Below are 19,015 nucleotides of genomic sequence, written 5' to 3'. Positions count from 1 at the left end.
ATGATTAACAAGATTTTTTTTTCCCTTCTCAGCTGTCTGATCTTAATTATATCATGTGAAATGAGATAATTTGATGCACCACCCTCAAACACTTCTCCTCTTAAAATAGAATCTAAATCTTTCTATAGATAGAAGATTCTTTAAGTAATTACACATGAAGTGTTTAGAAGAAAATGTCTCTTACTTTCCTGTGCACAAGAATTTATCTTTAGATTAATCAATAGAAGAAGCTAGCAGATTATTCTAATGACAGCACAAAGGTAATTAAAATTTGCTCTTGTTATTTTTGAAACACAAAGGAGATGCAATATACCTCATGTAACAGTTTCTTCTGGTCATCTTCTGTGATATGCAATTAATCACTGTAATTAGCTGTTACATGACTGCACATCACAAATATGTCAGGAAGAAACATTTAACTTCAGAGAAGTACTAAGGATTTAGTTCAGTCTGAGAGAACAATACAGATCATTATCTCTCTAAACAGATTTACAGTGCAAAATGCATTTGCCAATGACTCCAAGGGCATCTGTTACCTTTGTACTGAAATAATTTATGAAAACCACTCACAGGATGCTTCAGACTGCAGGAAATGCTGCTTGATTACAAGTGACCACTGCCAGTTTACAAACTTTCCTTTACATCTATTTTCTCCTTTGTTTTTTTACCACTTTCTTCACACTTTCACTTCTCCCCACCCTGAAACAGTGCTGTTTATGGTCTGTTTTGAAGTGACTGGCCTCAGAACTGAAGCACTGAGTTACACAGAACACATTTGTAGGAGGGTTCGGGCAGCCAGAGAGCAGCAGTTTAACAGCCAACCCTCCTTGTGATAACTGAGAGGGAATTTGATTCACAAACGCTGCTGAAATGGCAGAAACTGAAGTTCCTGAAGTTGAATGGAGATCATTTAGTGGAGGAGAGCTTGGAGGTGTCATGGTACAGCTCCTCAACAATCAGCTGGTGGCACCAGGCTGGAGCCTGAGATCCTCAGCTAAGGCAGAAACTCTCATTACTGTGGGATTTTAAGGACCATGCCAAACAGGATATGTCATGTCAAATGACATCAGAAACTTCAGGGAAGTTTAAAAATGTTTCTAGGGAATGATGATCCCCCAGATCAAGGCCTTTGTTTCAATGAAAAATGAATAATTTTGATATTCTTTGAAGTGAGACAACTGAGCTGGAATTTCACTTAAAATAACACCACTTTAGTCTGGTGTGTCTGTTTTGGGAAAGATATCTGCTACAGGCAGAGAGAATTTCTTCATGACTTCACTGAGAGATAAAAATGTCTCTGAGTCAGCACTCTGAATCCTGACTCTGCTCTGAGACTGAAAACCAGGGAGTGCATTTAGCCATAAACCACAGGCTGGATTTAAAGCATTTCCACCTGGTGTAAAATACAGTCAGAGACGAGATTGAATAAATATTCCAATTTAAAATTCCAATCAAATGCCCCAGTTTGCCTTCTGGAAGTCTCTCCCTAGGACAGCAGCCTGAGCTCTGCAGCATTCAGCCCTCCCAACTGTATTCCCAAGCTTGAAGAATTTTGTAAAAAATATGTCAGGATGAATTTTTCTGCATTAATGTGATATCCCCCTGGGATATCAGCCCTGGGTGACTGCCAGGTGCCCACCAGACCTCTTGCTCTCCATCTCTCCTCACCAGAATAAGGGGATAAAATAAGATAGAAAACTTGGAGCATGAGAAAAAGACATTTTAGTGAGTAATTAACAATTTAGCTAATTAATTTGGCTCTGGTAAATATAGGGGCAGCCCCTGACCACCTCTTGTCAGAATAACCACTCCTGCATTCCTCTGCTACCAAACCTTTGCCATGCGAACCCAGCACAGCTCTTCTCTGGACTCCCAGTAGTTGCCTGGGGAAAATATTTTCCAGAGTTTGTTTAGAGCTTATTAAAAAAATAAAAAAAATCTGGTCCTTAAGCCCCACAACAGTGCCAGCAAAATGAAGCTAATTTTACCATCAATAATCAATAATCTTGTCCACACAGAAAGAAGCAAACAGGAAGTTCCGGTTTAATGGTTGGACTTGATGATCTTAGAGGTATTTTTCAACCTTAATTATTCTATTATTTTATGAAGAGAAGACTGCAACAAACACCAGGACAGCAACAAGCCACAGTGTGGCAACAAGCAAAACTAATATTTTGCCTGATCGTGCAAATAAAAGATGATTTCAAGTCTTCTGTGAATCATTTGTTTGCTTGTATTCATGAAATTCATCTGATTATTCATGACACTGCTACTATTGCAGCTGAAATCTACTTATTAAAAAATAAATCTCTGTGGATATATTAGCAATTCCAAAAGAACACAAAAATGTCTGGAGATCTTTCTCCCTATCAATGATCTGATTGTCTTATTTAACTCTTTTATGCAAAGTTTCTCCTGCTGAGCTTCCTGCCAGAGCCTCATGTCAAAGGCAGGTTTGTGTGAACTGTTATTACATAGCACCACTCCTTCATTACAAAATTACATGTATTATGTGCAGCAAAATTGCATAATCTGGGTAATTAGCTCATCTCAGCGACTGCTGGCAGTGAAAGCAGCTGTGAAGGTTGGGCAGAGGGGAGAGCTAATGACACCCATTCAGGAATAAGGATTGCACCTGGAAATCTGCCTGCCCCAGAGCACAGCTGGGATCAGCACTGCCTGGGGCACTCAAAAATGCTGATTTATTGCAAGTGCTGTGGCTCCTTCAGGTGGGTGTGTGAGAGCTGGGCTGAGCAGACACACAAAGCTCCAGAGTCAGCCTGTCAGACTCACTGTGCATCAAACCCCACAAGGCACAGGACAAGCTGAGCCCTCTCCTTCCTGTGGAAACCCAGGGCACTGGGAATGTTTCTGTGTCTGCTCTGGGCTGCCCTGACCCCCAGGGCAGCACTGACTCTGACCCTCATTCATGGAGAAAGTTCTCCAGACTTCAAGATAGACTGGAATCCACACAAGTGTGAAATAGATTATAGAGAGCAGTGCAGGTGTGTCACTGGGTGAGAAATTGAGGTTTTGGGGTTTTTAGTGTGTTGTGGATGGAAGCAGATGGAGGGCACAGGGTGTCATCCTGGGTTTCTGCTCCATGCTTCTTCTTCCTCCTTCTCCATGGGTTTGGGTGGCATTTTGTAATTGGGCAGAAAAGTCCCCATTGCAGCTCTGTGGGATCAGTGATTGGGTTAAAAGGGAAAATAATCCAGGTGTCAGTTCTTAATTGGATAATTTGGTCTGAAAAGACCTTGGAACAAGAGATTGTTGGCATTTTGTGCCTTCTAATGAAAAGCTGCCAAACTCACAGCAGTGAGACTGTTTTACTGATAAGAAATGATAAACACCTGAGTGTGAACATGAAATACTGCCTTAAGTGCCTTCAATCCAGACCCAGAGAAACCCACAACTGGGACCTCCACACTTTCCTATTTTGTTTTCTTCTTTCCTTCCATCTCCTGACAGTAGCTTTGTTTCGCCTTCTGCTACATTTTCAGTACAAACCCTGATTTCTGCACTTTTTTGTGTCAGATTAAGTCCTTTTCTGACCCAGAGCTGGGGCAACTGAGAGGTGTTTTAAAAACTTCTATTTTATTTTCAGTCTCACAAGAAGGGTGAGACAATACAGATGTTATAATTCACACCATCACAATCAGAAGCCAACTATTTCTTAATTACAATACACTATAAGCATTTCTTGGTCTATCAGCTTTTTGCCACACCATGTTGTAAATGCCTTAAAGCTAATTATCTAAAATCACCCCTCATGGGTCCTATTACAATGCATCTTTCCTAGTTCTATTTCTCCGAAGTATCCAGTCTTATTTGCAAGGCCATCCTTAGAAACTTGTTTCTAGTTCCATTTCTCTCTCAACAATGTCTGTCCTATTCCATGACATTTCTAAGAGCATTTCTCATCTCAAGTTTTCCACAGAGATGCACACACTGGGTGATCCTTCTGTCAGGCTTTGAGAATTTTCTATAAATGCATTTCCCACATTTTGGACCCAGAATTAAGCTGCTGGTTTCACTATTGCTGCATTTCTTGCACTTGTGGGCTGCTGACCCTGTCACACACACCCTGCACTCCTCATCACACCCAAAGTGCCCCCTGCACCCAAGGGGTGACACCGGGAAGCCTTCAAGGAATCAATACATTATTATTTAAGTTTTTGCATTTTATTTAGGTTTTAGCACTTTAGAAAAAGGTAATGCAGAGCCTGATCAAAGGCTGCTTCTTCCTCTCTGTGGCTCACATCACTTTGCCTGAGAGTTTGAAATTCCTCTTCATCCATGCTACAAAGTTGCCTGATGTATTTGAAGTGTGTTTTCAGAAAAAAAAAAAGTAATGGAAAAAATAAAATTCAGTTTTTTGAAAACAAAGCCCATCTCTGCTGATAAAACGGGATAGTTCACTAATTTATCTTCATTGGATCAAGGAATGAAGCCAAAACCACTGGAAGGGATCTGACAACAGGGTCTGTATTATACTAGGAAATGTAGCCTAGGAAACAACTCTGCATTGCAGAAGAGCAGCAAATAGCTGCATAAATGTGATTGTGATAACTGAGCACTTCATCTGGCACACAGAAAACCTGCAGGTGCTACAGACCAGCAGGCCTGCACCAAGACAGCAAGGCATGAAAACAGAGATACAGAGCTGTACTGTATTCACAGGGACCCCTGTGGCAGGGAGGAATGGTGAATCTGACTCCATGTTCTCAGAAGGCCAACTTATTATTTTATGATACTCTATTATATTAAAGAATGCTATACTAAACTATACTAAAGAATACAAAAAGGATACAGACAGAAGGCTAAAAAAGTAATAATGAAAACTTGTGACTCTTTCCAAGTCCCAACACAGCTTAGCCGTAATTGGCCAATGAGTGAAAACAACTCCCAGCAGAATCCAATGGAACAATCACCTGTGGGTGAACAATCTCCAAACACATTCCACATGAGCACAACACAAGAGAAGCAAATGAGATAAGAATTGTTTTCCTTTTCTCTGAGGCTTCTCAGCTTCCCAGGAGAAAAATCCTGGGCAAAGGGATTTTTTGAGAACATGTGAATGCCGCAGAGCTGTGAAATCTTGTGGCTAAACTCACAAATATATTGGTGACTGTACCCAGCACTTACACAAATTAAATATCCAACCTTGTGGATATTTCTGCAGTTCTAAAGGATTAATGAAAGTATCTCTGGTTTTCCCAGACCACACAAAGGGATGCTTTCCATTTAGTTCACATCTCTTTATTGAGAACAGAAGATTTTTACTACTGAAAAAGAGACCTGAAAAGAACACTATTAAGGCACTAAAATCCAGCTGCCTGCTTAGCACTTGATACATCCAAAAGTCTTTGTATGGAAACTCTTAAAAAGCACTGCAAAACATCGATTCTCTCCTCAAAACTCTCCTGCTCAGCCCCAAAGAAATTAATGACACTGAGGAATAAAGGTGACATGTTAGCAGGGAACTTCTTGCACTCTAAACCAAAAAAAAAAAAAAGGAGGAGAGAAGTCTTTCCAGAGTTGGAAAGCTTCAGAGTGGCTGAAATATTGGAGTTAACTTACAAAGGGCAGGGCTGAAGGACAGGAGCCTGAGCAGGGACCAGCTGCAGGGTATGAACAGGTCCCATTTGCTGCCTGTTCTGACAGAAACAAGGTGGAACTTGCCTCCATCCCTTCCCTTCACACTGGCACAGCCACAAATCACAGAATCATGAGGGTGGAAGAGACCTCTAAGATTGTCAAGTCCAACCTATGCCCTAACACCCCAACCAGACTATAGCACCAAGTGCCATGTCCAGTCTTTTTTTAAACACACCCATGGATGGTGATTCTACCACCTCCCTGGGAAGAGCACTCCAGTACTTTATTATTCTTTTGGTGAAAAATTTCTTCCTAATATCCAACCTGTACCTTCCCTGCTGTAGCTGGAGGCTGTGTGCTCTGGTTCTGCCAGAGACCAACCCCACCTGTCTGCAGCCTCCCTGCAGGAGTTGGAGAGAGCAATAAGGGCACCTCTGAGCCTCCTCTTCTCCAGGCTGAGCACCCCCAGCTCCCTCAGGGGCTCCTCACAGGGTTTGTGTTCCCAGCCCCTCTCCAGCCTCGTTGCCTCCTCTGGATGAGCTCAAGCATCTCAACGTCCTTCCCAAACTGAGGGGCCCAGAACTGGACACAGTGCTGCCTCTTGGCTTCAGCAGGGCTCCAGGACAGCCCCACCCAGATGGATCCCTGCCAGCTGGGGCCAGGGAAGCTCTGGAATTCCCTCTGAAGGCAACACAGCCAGAACCAGAGTGCTTCTAATGGGAGGCTGTGGTCCTGCAATGTGCCTGCCCACCAAATCAGGGGACAGGAACATCCTCTGAGAGACAGAAGGAAAAATAATGAAGAAAACCAATTTATGGACATCTCTTTCCTGTTGAGATAAGGGAAGGGAGAAGGTACTTAGGCCAAACATACTAAAAATCAAGCTGCATGTCCCCTTTTCATTTACAAGACAAATACTTTGGGTCTGACATTTTCTTCTGCTGAATTTTGGTTTGTTCAGAGGCTCTGGGGGCCCTGCACTCAGGAATTGTGTCTGTTATGCCTTGGATGTGGGACAGTATCACCTTACTCTTTACATCTGGTATTTAACCCTCAATTCCCTTCTCTCACCTGCTGTTCTTTGGGATGGCAACTCAGATTTTTGCCTGCTATGCCAGTGGTGAGGCACTGCAGTTCTGAGACACAAATGCTTTCTGCATGCTTCCCATAGGTTTGCCCCATCCCTTTATCCTTCTCATAGCAGAGATGCCAGATTTAGGTGATTTTTAAGGCACCTTTCAATTCAAACCATTCTCTGATACTGTGATTTGAAACTTCCAGCACTTAAAAGTTCATCCCAAGGAAGCTATTTTTATTTTTATCCAGTCTTTCCACCTCGAGCAGATAACTTCCATGAATGAGCCATCACTGAGTCATTGACATTTCAGGATTAAATCAAAGCAATTAGCCCTGCCTTTTCCAGCTGATTTTCACTGAGGTAACATGGCAACTAGACAAAGGTCAGTGCCCCATGAGTATCACTCAATTCCCCTAAAAGCAAGCAAAGGATGAACTAAACCATTTTAATGGTGCAGGAAAATCACATATTTTGCATCAATAGGTAAATGGAATCAAAGCAAGAGCTTGAGATCACTCTCACTCTGATGCACATCTGGTAGCTCAAGTTCTTCATGGAGAAAACACCATCACTAACTCACAGGTATCCATGAAAAACAAACAGTTGGTGATAGGGGCTATTAAAGGATCTATCTGAGATCTGCAGGGACACCACAGAACCACAGAAATGTCTGCAGAGTTCATCTGTGCTGTCATATACAGCATGCAAGAGTTCTGTTATCATTACATTGGAAGGGTTCCACATTGCCAGAGTTTTGTACCTCCTTGATGTTTCTTGTAGGCAGCTCCTCCAGGCACTGACTCTTCCTTGTCCTCACAGCAGCCAACTGACTCCAGATCCCACCCATCCACTCTTTTATAACACTCCAATTATTGGCTACAGGTGTGGCCTGTTAACATCAGGCCTGCTCCTAATCTTTAGTAATTGGCTCAGCTGCAGCTCTTTAGGGGGTAAGATTACATTCTATACCACCTTTATTTACCCATACTGTATCCCCCTACACATCTGATCTAACTTGCAATGTCCTATTGCTACATCAGGCTTATTTTCACCAAGCAAAGCTAGAGCTTCTTCAGCTCCATGCTCAAAATTCACAGAAGTGCTTCATTTCATGAAGGAAATGAAATAAAATCCCAGTGAGGTTTTCAAAGCTACTCAGGAACCTAAAGACTCACACACACATAACTGACCTACCACTGAGAAATCAATTTCTTTCCCTGAGGTTTCAGGAGGTGAATTTTAGCTCAGGTGCACCAGAAGCTGAGTGCACACACAGTTGATTTTCAGCTGGTCCCAGAGCATCAGTGACTCATTCACATCCACCCCATTCATGCCTCTCTGTGCCTGCTCAGGGCCTGGGAAAATGAGAATGGGGTTGAATAAAGAGCCCAGGAGGGATAATGCACTGAATTCAGCCAGGAGACAGGCAGGTATCTGACCACTCAAAGAAGTGATGAAAAAATAACCCCCTAGATTCTCTCAAAGCCCTGTAATTGCAGTGAGTGTGGTCATCTGTAATCTCAGGAACTCAGCCACAGATTTGCAGCTGAGATCTAACAGAGAATCAGTAAAACAGCAAAGACTTTGCCCCTGTTTGCTGAAAAATCCAACTACTGATCAGCCTATTTCTAGTTTCAGGAGAGCTTTTTACACATCCCCAGGATAAACTGAATCACACCCTGCTCTGATGTCTGTGCTCTTCTGACACACTCACCTCACTGGGTCAGCTCAGAGATCCTTCTATCCCCCTCAGCATTCACTGAAGGAATAAAGCAAAGTGCTCATGGAAAATAAAACTGCTGTTATTACTGTTGGATTTTTTTTTCTCAGGAGAAACATGCTGTGAACACAGGAGAGATGAAGGGATTCAAAACAGATTAAGGCAAAAAAGAAAACCCAGACTGAAAATGGATTTGTAGGTGGACAAGGATGACTTAACTGTGTGAAAAGATCTTTGTGGGGATCTTTTTAGTTCTTCCCAAAAAGGAGTGAGAAGCAGCAAATCTCAGAATTCCCACTGCTACAGCCACTCCTGGAACTGGGTGATGCAGTGAACCACCACAACTGCACTTGGATTCATCCCTGTCCCATTTGAGACAGGCTTGGAAACAGAAAGCAGCAAGTGGCAATTTGTTCCCTCACTTTCACAGCCAACAAAAGCCTTCTGATTTTTGGGCTGCTAAGGAGACTTCCTGAGTCACAGGCAGCTCTAGTGGAAATGTGCATTTTCAGACATTAATTTGGTAATTAATGACATAGGGGCAAGTGGGTGAGTTTATACAGGATAGTTTTGTAGAGTGGGAAATCCAGAAGTTTGGATTAGAAGGCCAAAATTAACCAAAAAGTGAACCTATGAGATCCTGTACAAACTTTAATACAAAGTACAGTAAAACTTTAATACAACGTTTTCCCCTTAAAGGGGCTCTCTCTCCAAAGGCCTTGTTTGTCGGTGATGGGGTCACTGTCCCCACTCACCCAGACAGGTGCAGCCCTGTCCAGATCCCTGCAATCCCACCCAGGACATCACCCTCCACATCCACATCCTGAAAAGGAAAATAAGCCCTTGATGAGAAGGACTTCTCAAAAGGGCTTTCCAAGTCAGGAGTCTCTCTGTCCCCCCCAGAGCTCCTGGAACAGGAAAAATTCCCCCTAGGAAGGAACCTGTGAGGAGCTTTCTCTGTGGAAGGCCAACATGGGGAAATCTCTCTGAATCCTGCTTCTCCCTTTCCCCTTCATCCCCAGCTTTTTGCTCTGCTGTCCTCCAAAGGAATAGGGTGTCCCCTCCTTGTGAATCCTAGAAATCCATTTCCAGCACCCAAATTCCCATTTTCCACACTGGTTCCCACACAGAGATCAGAGTTTTCAGTTGTTCAAGTGTGTTAAGATCAGCCCAGAACCAACAATCTTGAAAATCCTTCTGCTCCCAAACTCTGCATCAGCTGCTCCAGCTGCAGAGCAGGAATCAGTGTGGAGCCTGGAGATCCTGCAACAAGTCCTGACTGCTCAGGAGGTACTCTGAAATACACAAATGCCAATGTTTCAGGGATTGCTGGCATAATTCAGCAATTCCTAAGTTAGATAAAAATTCTTAGAAATGAGAAAAAGAATCCTTAGGAAGTCACATCTAAGTTTAGTTAAAATGGTGATGATGCACTAGCAAACCAATTTCCTATTTTCTGCACTAGCAAACTAATTTCCTATTTTCTGTGTTTCTCTCATTTCCATAACACATTTTCTATTTTCCAATGCTCTGTTTACTACTCCCTGGCTGACTGAGGAGGATGCAGCTCCTCTGCATTAATTCCTCTCTCACAGCATGATCAGGGCATTCCAGACACCAGGGGTTTGGGACAATAAAACCAAACTGGGAAAGGTTCTTCCTCTTTTGGTTTCCCAGGGAAAACTCTTCATGAGACTTGAGAGTATTTTCTTTCTTTAAAAAAACACTGAGTTTCTATTCCTATAATTTGTTTCAAAGTATTGCTTCTCCCAGCACAAGTCTCATATGAAGCAGTATCTGCTCCTTTGTTATTCCCAGCCCTGCAGAGAAAGAAGTCAGCATAAAGCAATCCTAGTTTTATTGATTTTATGAATTTGTCCCAAGAGCTACCAATTATGAACTCCAAGAATAACATCTGAGGGGAATGAAAACCACACTGAAAAAAAAAAAAAAAAGAAAATATCTACTAAAAATCCATTCCACTTCAATTTCCATGGGAAACCTTATTTCTCATCAACTTCTCAAGCTGCTAAGAATGGCTGTTCTAATCTGGGTGTCAAGTCTGGATGTTGGGGTCCAAAACTGTGTAGGAGGTTCCCTTTCCCAGGACAGCAAACCTTAGGCAAAGCCTTGAATGACTGTCAGAGCCTGAGAATTTTATTTGGACAAGGATGCAGCTTGAATGTCTGTTCTTCCAAGCCACAGAAATTGCAAAGATTCACCATTACATGAACAGCAAAGATACTTCTGAGTCACAGCAGAGCACAGAGGGAAACCTAAAGAACCTAAATCTGCCTAATTTATTGATTTAATTGTTCTGCACAGCAGGCAGGTCAGAGCTGAGATGGTACTGCCCCACTGGTAACATGCTGGGATCTGCTGCTCAGAGTGACCCCAAGATGTGTTGGAAAGTCTCTTTTCCCAGCCCAGCAGTTGAAGAAGGAGTCAGAGCTCTTCAGTTCTCTGTCTCAAGGTTGTTTATTGTTTCTTATCTATAAAATTCTTTCTCCTGTTCTTCACTCAGCAGGACAGACAGAGGCATTCTGCCTGCCCCAGGGCTGTGTTATCTTTTATACTAAAAACTACAATGTATAAAATGTTTACAATTACTGTCCAATACCTATCACCTATGTTAGACGGTGAGCTTCTACTCTAAACCAATCTAAAAGTGCCAACATCACAGCAGAAGATGGAGGCCAAGAAGAAGAAGGAGAAAGGCTGGACATGCCCAGTTCCCTCCATCTTGCCTCCTGAATGCCCATTCTAAAAACCCCAAAAATCTATTTTTCCACTCCGTGATAACTTCACTATTATTCTAATAGAATTATTAGAATAATATTATTCTAATAATTCTATTAGAATTATAATTCTATTATCTAATAATTATATTAGAATCTATAATCCTATTCTAATAGAATAATCTATTATTCTAACCTAAACGTTGTGGCTTGCAGATCTTCACCCAAGGTTGGTAATTTGCTCCATGGGTCATAATCAAACCCACAGGTGTTTTGGGCTCTGTGCCAGGTCTCTGAGCCCCCTGGCAGGGGTCCTGGTCAGTGGGAGCACCTGGAGCATCTGCCAGGTCCTGAGGGAAAATCCAACAGCTGCTGCCAGGGACAGCACTGAGACATCAGAAGGGTAAAAAGGGCAGCAATGCCATGGTGAAAACAGCATTTCCAGCCATGAGCAACCCCTGCATCATCCAAGGGCCGGTTCCTGCAGCCTGCTCAGGCTCCTCTGACAGCTTTGTTTCACCCCTGAACGGCTGCACTGTGCCCTGCACAGCTCCTCATCCTCTGCCCCACCACACCGCTGGGAACAAAGCTTAGCACTGCCCTTCCTGCAGCTTTCCAGAGCAGCCCTGCTGAAACAGGCGACACCCCACAGAAGAGGGGACACAGGATCCATCCCAGAACGTCCTTCCCACGGTGTCCTTGTCCCTGTCCACCTCAGCGAGGCTCTTCAGCCGTGCAGCAGGATGGGGAGCAGCTCTGTCCCAGGGCAGGGTCACTCTGCAGGGGACACTGGCTTTACCTGCACTCTAAGTGACACCCTGTGGCTGGCAGGCGGAATGGCGGGTGACCAGGGCCCCGGTGACACTGTCCCCCAGCTCTGGCGACAGCAAACACAGGCTGCAGCCCCCTGAGTCACACAGAGTCTCAGGTGAGCCCCAGAGAGTCTCAGAGAGTCTCAGGTGAGTCCCAGAGTGTCTCAGGTGAGCCCCAGAGTCTCAGGTGAGCCCCAGAGTGTCTCAGGTGAGCTCCAGAGTGTCTCAGGTGAGTCCCAGAGAGTCTCAGGTGTTCAGAACCTGGCAAGAACAGCCCCAACTGTTCACAGTTCCACCTCAGCCTCCCACAGCTTGTCTGGGTGGAAAATGGCTCATAAAGCACCATGAAACAAGAAAGAAACAAAAATCCCAATCCACAAGGAACAAGAAATCCCATGTCCACGCTGCATGCAGCTGGATGGGATTTTTCCTTTCATTTTGGTATGGTGTGATGAGGATTTGTGATATATTTACTTCTTTCCCTTCCCCACCTGCTCCTGAGCCATTCCCTGTTCCTCCTCATGCTCTAGAAGCACACATTTTTGCAAGTATCATCTAATTCCAAACTTGTGGAAAGAAATGGACTTCAGTCCATCTGTTTGCCAGCTGGAAGTCACTGCCAGCTTAGACAACAGCAAGTTCCAGAGAGATGGATGGGGCAGCTGCCTTAGGGAAAGAAAGAATCACAAAGAAGCCTCCAAAATAATGTGGGCAACCCTTTGTTTGCTGAGCCTCCAGATGGCCCAGGGTTTAAAGCCCTCTCCAAGATGTGCCACTGCTCAGGTCTGACTGACTTTGGTGCAGAATGGCAGCTACAGTTCCAGTTTTGGTGAAGTTTTGGGTGAATTTTGCCCCAAAGCCAAGCCTAAACTGAAGAGAATCCAAATCAGGTGCAACAGGACCACAGCAAAGCTACCTCAAGTCATTAGCAAAGAACAAAAGTACAAATCCATGTTTAACTGGCTGGAGAAAAGGTCCTTGAATGTTGACTGAAGGAACATTAACAACCTCCTTATTTTACTACAGCAATTAACTTGTGTCCTGGGCTCAATGAAGAAATCACATGTTTTACATGATGATAGTAGTGGGAGCAAGAAAAATGGATTCTTTTCATTCCTCCTCGTAAATATTTTTTCCAACACTTTTCTTCCAGACTACAAAATCAGAGCCATCTCATCCCACAAATTATGCTTCACAAAGGAAAGAAAAAAAAAAAAAAAAAGAAGAAAAATTTGGGGGGGAGCAAGTGAAGCCTCTCCCATCTGTGCATGACTGAAATCCAGAGCCTCCCACTGTATTTGTGGAAGATGTGTGTATTTGTGTTTCTCTGCAAAACTAGCAAGACAAAATGAACAAAAATGGTTGAAATCTTAATCTGGACACAGCGCTATTGGAGACAAGCTGACCTAATCAGCTGCAGATCTGATCTCCTCAGAGAGAACCTTTACGAGCTTAAAAATGATGTTTTATTTCCTCCCCCAGAATTCCAATTCTGGACTTCTTTTTTTCCACTGTCGAGTTTGTTGCATTTCTCATCAGTCTCCTTCCTTTAACTTTCATGTACTCTTGACTTCCTAGCTGTGAAAATACTGTGTTTTCATGTACTCTTGACTTCCTAGCTGAAAATATTGTGTTTCACCCCCCAGGATGGCTGATACATGGCTACTGCAAGGCTGTAGACTTTTTTAACAAAAAAGAAAATCTTTTTCTAGTGATTCCATAACTAAAATTGGCTACAAAACATTTATTTTTATCCCAAATCCCCTGTCATTAAACAGTGGGATAAAAGCCTTCTGGACATCTAACAAGGTTACAGAAGACAGAGGAGGTGAGAGTAGTTTTAGGGTTTGATAGTAATTTTTTTTAATGTGGAAACACATATGCATGCCCCTGATGGACATTTTATTTCTCTCCAATAATGATGAAAAGCCATCAGAACTTCAGGGCTCTCTGTCATTTACAGCAGGACTTTGCTTTCAAAAACACAGCCTTTAGAAATCAAGCCAGAAAAACCTCTGGGGAACAAGTAAGTCATGTGAATGTGATCAACAGAAGTGGTCAAGACACTAAAATACATGAGATAAAACATAAATGAAAATGTTAATTGAGCCTCTGGGCCAGCCACTTCTAAAAGTGCACATTTCTGTAATTATCAGGACAGGGCTTGCCCACAAAACACGAACAAGACTCTGAGACTTGATTTCCTAGCAAGGCTCATGTTCTATATGCAGGCTGGAGCCACATCTCCAGAACTCTGAACAATAATTAATCAGAAGGAAAAGGAGCAAAGGTTAGATCTCCATAAAAGAACAGGGTTTTAAACTATGAAAATTAGCTCTTTTAAAAATTGGCTCATCCCTTTAAACCCTTTCCAAAGAGGGGAAATGCATACCACAAGAGCTATTAATTCACTTCTTCCCCCTTCCCTCAGCACACAAAAGATTATTTCTCTGTTTTCAAGATGAGACAACCATGAACTGCAGGAATTCTTCTCTCACTGTGGAGCAAGCCCTGCTAGCAGGTACAGGTGTGATCCCTGTGCCAGGGGCTCCTTCCCCCATGCCCATCCAGGTGAACAGCAGTTGCTCAGTCACCAACCCTCTCCAAAGCTTCCTCAGCAGGCAGCTAGCTGCAGGGCCAAGGAAAAGGTGGTGCCCACCCCCTCAGAACAAGGAGGAACCAAGTCCCCATCAGGACAAGGTTAGCAGTGATTATGTGCCTGTTCTCAGCTGCACAGTTCCCGGAGAAGGTGAGGAGGATGCTTTGTGTGATATCCAAAACACTCCTGTGAGGAGGATGCTTTGTGTGATATCCAAAACGCTCCTGAGAAGTGGCTGTTTCAGTCAAAGAGCTTCCCTAAACTGAGAGAGAGAGAGAGAGAGAGAGAGGGGGATCTGCAGGCAGGGAGCTGGAACTACAGAGACCTTTTGTTCCTGTGGATCAAAAAAGCAGTTTGATCTCAATCCCCAGGTGTGGGATCACTTCAGCACAACACACGCCCAGGGAGGAATTCAACTGCCGGAACACGGGCAGGGGATCATTTATCACTGAGCATCTGCAACACCTGTGTGGCCTGAGAGATGAAACACAAACCTACAACAAGGCTGAAACAGCACCAAAATACCCCATGGCATGTCTAAGAGCACTGTCACTTCTGCAGGAGCTGCTGAGCTGAGCTGAGCTGCTCATTTAGGCTGAGCTCAGTAACTCCCCAGGCTTCACCCCTTCTGTCAATTAGAGCTCTGACTTGTATTAGAGCTTAAATTCTTAAATTAGCTGTTGATACTACTTGGAAATACCTGGCTTTGTGGGTTTTAATTCTGAGAAATCTTCTGAATGCTTGCAGCCCAGAGCAAAGTGAGCAGCCTGTGATGGAGGGGTGTCACCACAGAACACCCCCCTGCCACACCAGGTGTTTGAGACAAACTCAATTCAGTTGAGGCTACAAAAGCCAACACTTTTTGTCCATCAGATGAACATTTAACCCTGCTTTTTTACCTTCTGCGCAGGGCAATCTGTAGGGGAAGTGTTAATGGAGACATACTTTAGCCTGTAACACGCTCTAAGTGCGTGCTTGAACAGCTGCTTTATAGCAAGCAGCAAAACCAGGCTCACTATGGGCCATTTGCTGAATTAATCAAGCTTCAGGATATCCTAGTAAGTGAATTAATCTGTTTCCTAAAACAAGACTAAAAGCTTCACACTGTCAAAGCATAAACACATCTAGAGGGCAGCAATGATATTGTCATTTTCCACTAAATATAGAACCTGAGCAGAGACAAGTGCACAGTCACACACTGCACCAACACAGACTTTTTTTTTCCCTGTTTCTTTTAATTTTTTTCCCCTTTGAGAATAATACATAAAAATTGCATAGTTGTAAGTGGATAGCATAATTTTCAGATCCTTGGTCAAAGAGCATTTTGCCCATATTCACACTTCAGAGTAACCAGAGTGTGATCTGTCCACGTGACTTTACTTCCCAAATAAAGAGGGAGGAAAAAACCCCCAACATATCACCAAAATAACAAAATGTCAGGGATAAAAAATCCTCACAGACTGACAGACTTTGTTTTATGAATGCAGCTGAAACTTATCTGAGTCACTCAGCAGCTCCCAGGAGACACAGAGAAACACAGACCCAGGCACAGAAATCACCACGGGAATTTCTTGCAGTTAGGATGGAAATATTTTACACAAACAGTTTATTCTAGTGTGGCAAACAGGAGGGGAGTTTTTTCAGCACAAGTTCCTTTTCTTAAGGAGCTTTTAAAATGCTTTTTGATTGATTTTGCTGGCATTGGCAGGGTTTGATAGCATTCCCCACCTGAGTTAGAGCGAACAGCAAAGCCTGAGAGGTGACAGGATGGACACAAAGCAGGGGAGGTGCAGCCAAAGCCTCTGATGAGCTGATCTGTGCAGGAACCTACCTGTCAGTTTTTGTCTTGAATTCCATCCCCTACATGCACAGAGACTACAGTGAGGGGCAGAAACAGCCCCATGAGTACCAAAACTTGGCCATGGATCAGTGTCTTGTGGTGCTTCTCTGAGTTTTTCAAAAGCTTTTCACCGAGTTTGGGCACTTCCCAGTCTGCATTTGCCAGTGTCTACAATTCAAAAGCTTTCCTTGACAGGGAATGCTGCTGGGTTCATTCCCTGCAGCTGATGAGCTGCTTTCAGGAAACTGGTGGGAAATTGGAATCTTTGAGAGCCTGATTTCTAAAACTGAAAAAGAAATCACCGAAACGGATCCAAAATTTTTACAGGCTTTCAAATGAGAAATATGCTGACAGATATACAAAATATACTCACAGATATACAAAATATACTCACAGATGTACAAAATCAATGCCAAAAAAAAAAAAAAAGCTGTAGTTCCTAAAAGGTGGCAGCTCACGAACATGGGATACCTGGTAGTATAATAAATGCTGAGTTACAACCTAGAGCTGGATAAGCTCTCAGTAAAAAAAAAGGCAATGCAAGGTGGTTTTTCTAACTTGGTCTGATTTTGCTCTCCAAAAAAAAAAAAATCAGTATGATATAACAAACCATCATTTCTCCCTCTGCCTCATCAAAATGCAAACCAAAATAGAACAAAACTACATGTCCTAGGCAGAAATCTTATGTTGATTCAAGCCATCTCCTATCAGACCCTCATTTTGAGCTGTATTATTCACCTCTGAGATTTGCAAGATCCATTTCCCATTCTTTAATCAGTTGTCTGTGCTCATTTTATCATCTGTATGGGGAACACAGCTGAGGTTTTCAGCACAATCAGCCTCATTACAAATGAGGCAGCCCACAAACCAACTTGGTGAAATCATGCAAGTGGTCAGAATGTGTTAGTTAGTATTTGGTTTTCCCAAATTCTGAACATGTTCTGCATGCAGTAATTTTATTTTTCAAATGCCAAAAGAGATTGCACCTGTGTATTGAAACCTTAACCTGCTGTTCTACTGCTTTCCCAAGCTTTAATCACTTAACTGCTATTTCCCAAGGAGCTGCTGATTCCAAAATTTGACCAAATTTTTATATAATCCTTCCCTCTGTTTTCTGCACTACATCTTGGAGGAACCACATACATGGAAATGCATAAAATCAACTGGAGGTAGCTACTCACACTTTATGTTGAAAAGAGAAAAATATCCATTTCCTCAGAAAATAATGCTTCAGCATTTAAGTAACATATTTCTATTAGTCTTCAATTTAATTAACATGCCATTGTTTTAAGAGCAAAGAATTTAAGAAACTCATTAGCACTGCAATACAAGCACCAGCCACCACTGAGAAGGAGAGCAGGGAAGAAAACTTTAAATCAGGTCATTGATGAACTAGTGAAAGCATCAACAGAGTTTATAAAAACCAAACTGGGGCAGTCAATATTTTTTTTTTCTTTCATATACAGAAAAAACATTTAAATTCTTTCCACTGTGTTCTGCACTGCCCTTAATTCTCAGAAATTTTCTTCTGGTCTCAAGTGAGACTTGTCCAAGCAGTGAAGTACCTGCTGTAATCAAAGCCAGCATCACCCAGCCCATTCCAGGTTCCCCCTGTTTTACTGCAAAGAGCCAGGTCTGAGATTAGAGGGCTTTAGGATGATTTTGCAGCTCTCTGAGGCAACTTTTACTCTGCTCAAAGTCTGTCCCTGACAACAAACCTGGCAGGGGACTTTGTTTCACAGAACCAACACACCAAACTTCTGGCCAGTTATCTGACCATGATACCTAGAGCTGGGGAAGGAATAAATTCACTTTCTACAAGTTTAAAAATAAGATCTAAAATGTCAGGGTCACTCTTTTATGGGATGCTGGCCACACAAAATTAACACTACCTGCAAGTGAGATCACCAACACCCAAGCAAAAGTTCAGAGTGAAACATGGAATGAAATTATCCCTACATGGAATGAAATTATCCCTATCAAAACTACACTGAAAAAGTGAGAGACAAACAAGTGGGTGCACATATTTGGAATTAATATGTTTAAAAACTCTTAATGAAAGGTCCAAAGGGTATTGACAGATAAGCAAAAGGAAATGAGTGCCTGGGTCCCACAGCCTGAATAACAAATTTGTAGTGAATCATCATGATTGTTTACCTCAAAGAATAAAGCATCCAGGAGATTTCTAAGGAGCCCCCACGCTCCCTTGCTCTGAATATTATTTGCCTCCTAATTTCCTCTCCTGTCTCCCGTGCAGAGCTGATGCAGCTCCAGCCTCAGCAGCCAGTCCCTGATGAAGTTGCTAAAACAGATTGCAGCCCTCAGCCTTCTTTCTGTCTGATACATCCAACTCCCAGCAGGGTCTGAACCCCTGCTCACACAGCCTGGAAAAGGCACTGTCTGTCTTTTGAAAATACAGTTTAGGTGGTAGGATTAAGTATTCCATGAGCCCAAGGTTGTCTAATTACCCAGGTGGGCGAAGCACTGCTACGAACACACTGAGCTGTAGGCAGCTACACATGCACAAACACACAAAGCACAACACACAACAAACCCTCCCCAGACTGCAGAGGATATTTTCTGCCTGGATCTCCCTAAATGCACTCCAGCAAAGAGGAAACAGTGTC

General features: G+C 43.0%; 1 protein-coding gene across 4 annotated transcripts in view; it reads right to left on the bottom strand.

The window, feature by feature from the left end:
• The window catches only part of CRHR2 (corticotropin releasing hormone receptor 2), a 153,320-nt gene that overhangs the window by 89,202 nt on the left and 45,103 nt on the right, over nt 1–19,015 (bottom strand). The window lies entirely within an intron of this gene.

The sequence above is a fragment of the Agelaius tricolor genome, unplaced genomic scaffold (assembly GCF_023055355.1).
Source record: "Agelaius tricolor isolate 1412-34295 unplaced genomic scaffold, bAgeTri1.0.p SCAF_6, whole genome shotgun sequence".
NCBI lineage: Eukaryota > Metazoa > Chordata > Aves > Passeriformes > Icteridae > Agelaius > Agelaius tricolor.
Note: the sequence above shows the minus strand (reverse complement) of the source record. Positions and strands in the feature narration are given on the sequence as shown.